Genomic DNA, 8,619 nt, shown 5'->3' on the forward strand with positions numbered 1-8,619 from the left:
GTCAAGTCTCTTGTTTTGCTCAAACAAAACATTCCTCTTTCTCGCTGTGCTCCCGTTGTTGTGTTTTGCTGTAAATATCCCGTATGTTGGCTCCGCCCACCGCTCTTTCATTGGTTTCTTCACGCAGTACGGCTTTTAGCTGACGTTTTTATTTAAACTATTAAAATTTACTGCATTTAAGTCTTAGAAGTAAAATAAGTATAAATGGTGAGGATTTTTTTTTTTTTTAAATCTGTTTTGGAGGATATCTTCAGTCTGGTGAGATCTCACGTTAAGACTTTCCACACGGCGGTGGCATAAGGCAATAAGGTTTGAACAATCACACCCAAATACAGCCTTTTCTATTCATAATTAGAGAAGGCTGTGGTCTCACTCCAGCGCCCCCCCACCCCACGCCACCCACGCCCACCTGGCCTCATTTCTCAGCAGTAATTTCTCCACAGCAACAGGTGGCACCTAAACCTCCTCCAATATTACCCAAGCACAATCCCTACACAGATCATACAGGGAGCTGTCTCGTCGAATAACGCCACCAGGCAGGTAGCAGCAGTACGTGCAATTGCCGGCGAGGGGGACCGGAGGTCCGGGCCTGATCTGTGTCCACGCTCTGCAGCTGTTCATTTTCAGAGCGACACGGACACGCAAACACACGGCAGTGCAGAAGGAGGGATTATGGGTCAGCACATGTAAATGCCAGCAGTGTGTTCCCAGGCAGAAAGGAGTAATTAATTGCATCGGTTCAACTGATGAGAGCAGAGTGACTGTGTGGCTTCACTGAGCAGGTGGCAGCAATCTCAACCTGCTCTCCATATTATCCAGATCAGGCTTTATTGCATCTCATACCTGCAGTGAAACATATTGGGAGAAGTTGGAGTCTAATCAAGGCGACGCTAAAACCTGGGCAGTGGCTGAGAAGACGACAAAGAGTTTGCACATTTGTTTTGCAATAGGCTCGTCCTTTACTGTGAAGGTTCTTTGAGAGCTTTTAACGACAGTTTAAAAAAAAATCAACGAACAGACATAATCTGTTGTCAGCAAGAATGAATAAATGATCCTTTTGGATGTAAAACTTGCATCTATTCTAACCTACATACATGATCTCATTGTTTAACAGAGGAACTACCAGAGAGAAAAGTCTGGTGTTTTAAACTTCAAGGTTTAGTTCAAGTAAACCTCAACACCTACGACAAGAAACCGACAGACTAATGAGCGCTTCCCGCCTGAAAAGATGGGGGTTTTGTTCAGCATCTTGACATGAAACACTGTACCTTCAGCAATTATATCCATCTCTGGATAAGTATGTAAAATGCCTTAAAAAATAATCCTCATAGCATAGCAGTAGCATAACATTGAAACTGGAAAATGTGGCCATTAATTGGAGTAAAAACAAAACTATATTTTTGTAAAAAAAAAAAAAATGCAGATTTCTCTGAATGCATTCACAGCTTTTGCTGGTTATTAAGGTTCTGCTAGGTATGCAAACACCTGAGTGCTTTAAAAAAAAAGAAAAAGAAATCACCTTCAGATTTATTCTTTCCTCCCTGTCAACTCCTAATTCTGGGATTGGCAGCTGGAGCCCGGCGGGGAGCTCAATGAATAATTTGTGGGCAGTAAGAGCTTCAGGCAGGTGGAAAAAATCATAGACAAAAGTAATAAAATGGTGGAGTCAACAGCTTCATGAACTATTTATCTCTCTTGAACTGATATGTCCTCCTTGAATCTCCTTCTGTTCTCCGTCCACCTCACTTGTCAGAGCCCGCAGCGGTCCGCACTTTATTGAAACCTTGATTCGGTTTCCCAACATGTCACTTTCTAAGGACTGTGTGCAATAAACGAGACGGGTTATTGGGGAGCAGAAAAGAGAAGATGGGGGCTAATGAAAAACTATATACTGTTGCTGGAAAGAAAAAAGACAAGAAAGTGCTGTGTGCGGCGTGACTGGCGGCTGGAGGAGACAACAGTTGACAGTGATCAATAACATTAATATGGGCTCCAGCGAAGTCTCTGCTTCTGGCATATTAACTATCTGCTTGCGTAGACAGGAAATATCAATGCGGTGCTTAACCTTTATTAATATTTTTAATAAACCAAACTCATCAAGTGCTCTGTTTTTAGGTTTTAGCAATTAGTGGAGCAGAGAAAGTTTATTTTACACCAGAATGGTTCACTTCTTATTGAAAACATGAAGGTTTGTATAAAAACCCCCCCAAAAAAACAAATATATCTGAGGTCATAAAATAATGAAGACAAAGGAAATCCAATTACAGGTCTGCATACAGTCAATACCAACTTGAATATTTTATTAGTTTAGTCATCTAATGATTTATTCTAAAAAAAAAAAAAAAACTGAACTGCTTCAAAGCTTCAACACAAGGTGAAGTATTTATAACATCCATTTTCACTTGTTTTACAATTGGTGCTCTTATTAGATAAATCACATAAATCTGCTCACAAAACTTTTCTCCAGATTTGTCCGTCGTAGTAAAGTGGTGATTTTAGAACAACTGTTTCTTTCTCGGTTGACATCGTTGATGTATATATATATATATATATATATATATATATATATATATATATATATTAGATGAATGGACCAATAGGTTTGGCTATCGGAGCATGGTGGGGTGTTTAAATGACACACAAAGGCAGTTAAATGAATTTAAAGAACAACTGGCTTTAGTGACATAAATCATAAAATTGACAAACGGTTGTACAAGACACACAATTATGAAAGTAAAATTACACACAATAAAACACAAGAAATAATAATAATACTTGGCCAAGTGCTAGTTCTCAGTTTTAAATATTTTGGGTGCACCCTGGTAATCTGAATTCTAAATAGTAATAGGCAACAAATTAATCAATTTCAGTTCCAATTAGGTTCAACTCAACACCGTTCACATAAGAATTTCCTACACAGCAGTTTGTTATAAAGTTCCAAATAAAAACTGGTCCAAAAGGTAAGGTCCAAAATTCCAGGATTTAAAAACCTGACCTGTCAACAGACAGGACCAGCAGAATAATAGAATTTTATTAAACTGTTCTAGATTTAATCCCAAAATCATGTTTCTGTAGACATCATATTTGACATCAATTTGTTATCAAATAATTTGCAATATAACAATTCTCTTTTACCTCAATGCAGTATTTCACTACATTGTCAATTTACTTTTCTGTAAATTGCAAAAGCATTTTTTCAAACACAATATTAAACATTACATTTTACCCACAATCAGTAAAAGTTTACATTTGAATAATTAAATAGTTCAGATAAACACCATTATTCAACAGAAATGTGATAAAACAAAAACTCAAATGAAAGGCACAGAATATGCTCACCGATCTCAATGCGACACGTTTGGGACAACAGCATGGTAGCTCTCAGTCCGGACCCGTGGGGCATTAGATAATGTAACAAGGCATATTTTCCATGCTTTAACCTCAATAATCTGAGCTTTCATCGTGAACAAAGTAAGAATATACTATAATTTAGGCTCAACATTCAGCTGAACGGAGAACGAGATGAACTTCGAGAAAACCAGTAGTCAATAAGAGCTAACGAGGCTAACGAGTTAGCTCTAACAGTGCTCGGCAGAAAAACTGAAGTTCAGTCTTTTTTTACTCACTTCACAACTTCACAAACTGGGAAAGGGTTTGTTTCGAGTTCGTATCCAGTACTACAACCGTCTTAACACACACCCTGCACAGCTTAACAGTTTCCTCCTCGTGGCGGATCTCTCCCGCTTACACACACAATGCTGTAGACACGGGGAAGAAGGGCGGGACTTACAGCGGCAGTCTGAATTCTGATTGGTTTAAACACACTGGAAACTAAACTTCCTATTGGCTAGGTAGACCACCTAGCTTCCCTAACCTTCATTTCTTAAAGAGGCATCCCCATTTTATGTGAGTTACACTCGCCCTGTGTCGTGGTAGTTATGGTTTGTTTTTCGCTGAAGATCCAAACCAATTTCTTTTCATCTAACGCTGACTGTTGGAGTTAAGTGGCTGAACTGGGACATAACATTTGGGATATCCTCCCAAACATCTATTTGGAACAAATAATGCGGGTTAATATTAAACTTCTTCCTCTGAACTATGCTTAGTATCTGGATCTGTGCCATGAAAGGAAACTGGTCACATGAAATCCACCAGCTGCATTCTTAAGTTTGGTAAACTTATAAAATAGTTGTTTTAATGTCCAACAACTACAATGCTAGATATTTAAATAGACAGGCATATATAAATATCCCAGGTAAGGGATATTTCTCAGCCATGCAAAATGTTCACCCAAAAATCAACATTACGATAACAGGAGTGAGTAGGACTGTAGAGATTTACCTAAAGTCAATTGAATCTATAGCAATGAACAGAAATCAGTCTGGAAACAATTTTTCTTGTTTTAAATTGTGCATAAGTAGAGGAAATTCTTACTTTCCTTCTAAGTGTTAAGTATGGATCAAGACCACTTTGAATGAATTACAAAAAAAAAACTATTTTCTCAAAGGTCAAATGTAAGAAATTTTGAGATAATGAAAAAAAAAAACAACACGTTGCTGTCCGTCTTTGCGTTCACGTTGCTACGTGTATGTCCAAAATTTGATAATTTAAATGTGAGAAATGCCACTGCTATCTCCTCACACAGCTATGAATTAAAGACATGAGGCCCTTTCTATTTTTTTCCCATTCCCACCCCAGCTGGGGTTGGCTGACGCTGGGCCTCCAGGGTGCATGGAAGTAGATTTAAAGCCCTGAACCAACATCAGTTATTCAATTTTCGAGGCAACTCATGACAAGACTTTGAAACTTTGTCGAAACACTCACCAAATGCTTCCGAGCAAGCACAGTTAAGATGTTTCCTCCATTTACACAAATGAATAATTGAGAAAAAAAAAATATTTAAAAGGGAGAAAAGCAAATGCGGCCCCCTTTTTGCCTCCCCTTTTAAAACGCTGTTTGCGTTCGGCATCCTCACTGTGTTCAGTGTTTTATTTAAAGAACAACATTTCAGTCTGACTGTCCATCTGTCGGCGCGCGCACACACAGGACATTTGTGCAGTTTTTCCTCCCAGATGCCTTGAAAGCCCAGAAACAAAAGCCAGAAAAGGATGTGCACTTCCATGAAAGGTAAAAAACAAGTAAATATCAGCTGCGTCTGTCCTGTTCTGCTGCTACTGTAAGGAACGCCGTCTAGACGCACAGCTGGTCTGTCTGATTCGCAGCATTCAACAAAGTCTTTTCAAACACTCCAGTGTTCCGGCTTTTACCCAAATTAGCCCCCTTTGTACGGCTCTGCTTAGCAACAGCGAGCGTTGCCGCGCCGTTTTCTCCACAGAGGCCTCCTGCGCCGCTCAGACCGGTAAAAAGGACACAATGCGGCAGGTACACTCCACAATGAATAAACCCGTGTGCTCAATTTAGACAGGCCGATGATGGATCTGAGGCTGTCTGCTGTGAGCACATCAATCCTGCCTATTCTAACACCAGCTCCCAGCTGGCTCGCCTTCACATTTTATTCAGGTCAGAACACTGACAAACACACGCATGTCTACATCGACTCACAGCTAGCCAAACATAATGCGACTTACAAGGAAAAGGCAAGGTAAAAAAAAATAAAAAATCAATTCGCAGTGCTGGGCAGCAGCCTTGTATTCTTTTTTATCCAGCCTACCTGAGGAGGAAGTAAAATATCCCAATATATTTGGTATTTAGACCTGCATTGGTTTAATCCCAGTGTTTTGATATTCTCCTTAAAGGTTTGCTTTCGAGCATAAAGCAATTGTTTGTAATATAATATTTCAGTCTTTTACACTGTTGCTACTTTTACACTGGATAGCTATTTACATAAAAATGTTTTTTTCATCAGTGATGTTCCATATCAATTTGCGTTACAAAACACAAGAGAAAATATTTGAATGCAGCGTAACAGTATGAAAATAACATTTGCAGTAGTTTTTAAGTTCATTTCTATTATTCCTGACACAACTTTCAACGCTGTTTACTGCATGTACAGACAGGTATAGATCATAAGAATTCATTTCATTCTTGAATTTTGTGAAAGCTCCATATAATGAACCTCTATGATTTGAAAAAGCAGGAACAGATGATCTATTTCACTATTTTCTATTTCACCCACAGAGCTAACAGTTATAGTAATGTGAAAGTCTACGAGACATTTATCTTTATGCCAATGTCACAATAGGCAACGTTAATATAGCAAATAATTGCTTGAGCTACGTTAAATATTATCTCATTAAATAATTGCATTACCAGTATTGTAATTACTGATGCTTGTTGTTTAATGCAGCAGAAAATGTCTCAGATGAACATTAAGATGTGTTGGTAAAGTCGTTAAGAATTTACCACTGCTTAATTGTCTAAACAGCAGATGTAGACAGATGCAACTTTTTCAACAAAACCATTCAGTTCAAATGGAAATCTTTTTTTTTTTTTTTTTTCCCCCAGTAGTTGGATAAACTGTTTTCAGTGTCTGCAAAAAAAAAAAAAAAAAAATCTAAATCGAATACTTGGCTAGTTATGTGTTCGTTTGTCACAAGTCATAGTTGCTACAACGTTTCCCGACATTATATTGCATGTGCAGCATAAACTAATTTACTTCTTAAATACAAACCTTTGGGTTCTTATTGTTTTCAGTGTTTTACTTAAAGAATATAATAGTAGAAATTGGGACGTCTCTACGCAGCTCCAAGTTCAATGGTGAATATAAATCACAGTAAAGGTTGCACAAAAAAAAAAATAAAAAAAATAGTTCTGACCTTTTGTATCACAATAAATCATAGGCGTACAAAAATATACATCGTGTTGTGTATTTTTGTTAACATTTTTTTTTCCCCCTTAGTGTTTCAGCTCATAAAATTAGGAGAAATACTGAGCGTTGTTTTTGGCTTGTTTTGTTAACTTTTAGTTGTCGCCACCACAGTCATTAAATCCCATCGGTTTTCTGCCTCGAACATTGCTCAACTCTGGTGGGAAGGAAGGCAATTCCCAGATCTGAGAACAAATCAAACACGGCATTAATTAGCATAAGGAGAGTTTATTTGATCTCGGAGGATCATGAAAAGACTGATAATTAAATTGGGTATTTGCCCACATATCTGATGCTTGCAGTGAACTACATCATGTCACTTTGCAAACTATATCTGGATTAGCTCAGGATTACGAGGTGATTCAAGATGCAACTCTACCATTCATACTTGTTTCTGTTTGTCTTTTCCTTATGGGAGTTTATTCAGTTTCTTTTTTTATATATATATAGTAAATTAACATCAATATTAATTTCCTGTGATGACTTGACACCAGCACCAACTGCAGTTTCCCTCCCGCATGAAAAAATAAAATCTCGCTTTAATGTTTAATCCGCGTTCTTAAATAAAACATAACGTAAAGCAGGAATGTGAACTTCCCGTCTTCTTCCTTGCCCTCTGCGATGGGTTCACCTTTTGGTCAGGCCAAATGACTGAGGAGGTAAAAAGAAAAAGAAAGAAAGAAAGAAAGAAAGCGTGAGGCAGCAGGAAGAGCACTCTGAGCACAGTCATCCCAATTACAGCACAGCACTTGGCCTTTAGAAGAAAAATCATAGAAGTGACTCAACTGAGGGTCAGCTTGCCAATAGAGATGCTGAGGGGGACCCTCCATTTTCACCTTGCCGCTGGTAAAAGCTCAAGATGGGTCAGGAGAAAGAGCCGGCCCGAAGTGGACGGGAACAGATGTTTGTTGCGTTCGAACGCAGCGAGGACTTGCTGACTTGAGTGAAAAAAAAAAAAAAAAAAGCGCAGAGATAGCCAACCGCTTTGGAGCATTTATATTCACGCTGAGAACTAAGAGCATGTTTTTGTGGATTTCTCTTTTTAAAGTGCACTTTCTGAGCTACGCTGACAACAAGAGAGACCTGGATGGAGTTTTAGCATCGGTTCATGTTTTAGGTGTAGGTTTTGTGTATTTACTGATGCTTTTTTCCATTCTCCTGGTAGCTGTTTTGCTACTTTATCTGTTATTCTGCTATGACCCTGTGGCCGGCCTGGTCCTAAGCCCGGTTTCGAAACACCGCTGTAAAAATATAGTTGTCCTTACAAATTCATTCTTACTTTGCTTTTCTGTCACACTTTTGTTTTTTTTGTTTCAATCAGACAATTACAAAATGCAACTTTTAAATGATGGTGTCAATCCAAACCAATGCATCCCTATATGTGAAAAAGCAGCTGCCTTAATAGTATTAGTTTGAATATCCATATTTTTGGATGGCGAAGTTAAATCCCACCAGCTGAACCCACATCTGACTCGTAGAATCAAGACATCACTTTTTAATGGAACCTGTCCGAGAACATGAAGCGGACTCAACACGTTTCAATCCGCGGTGAGAGTCATTACCCACAAACAGAGAAAACATGGGAGAGTCATGAACCTTCCCAAGAATGGCTGGCCAATCACAGCGACCTCATCCAGGAGGCAACAAAAGATCAAGAACCACAACTAAAGTGCAGCAGGTTCTCGGCGCTCATGGTTTAAGAATGAAATGAGAGACTGAGCAAAACTCGCATCCGCGGAAGAGTTCAGGGCCAGAAGAAAACAAAGGTCAGCTTCAGGTTTACCAAAGCAAAC

Source organism: Poecilia mexicana, unplaced genomic scaffold, assembly GCF_051168715.1.
Source record: "Poecilia mexicana isolate PSO_F unplaced genomic scaffold, ASM5116871v1 scaffold_18, whole genome shotgun sequence".
In the NCBI taxonomy this organism is placed as follows: Eukaryota; Metazoa; Chordata; class Actinopteri; order Cyprinodontiformes; family Poeciliidae; genus Poecilia; species Poecilia mexicana.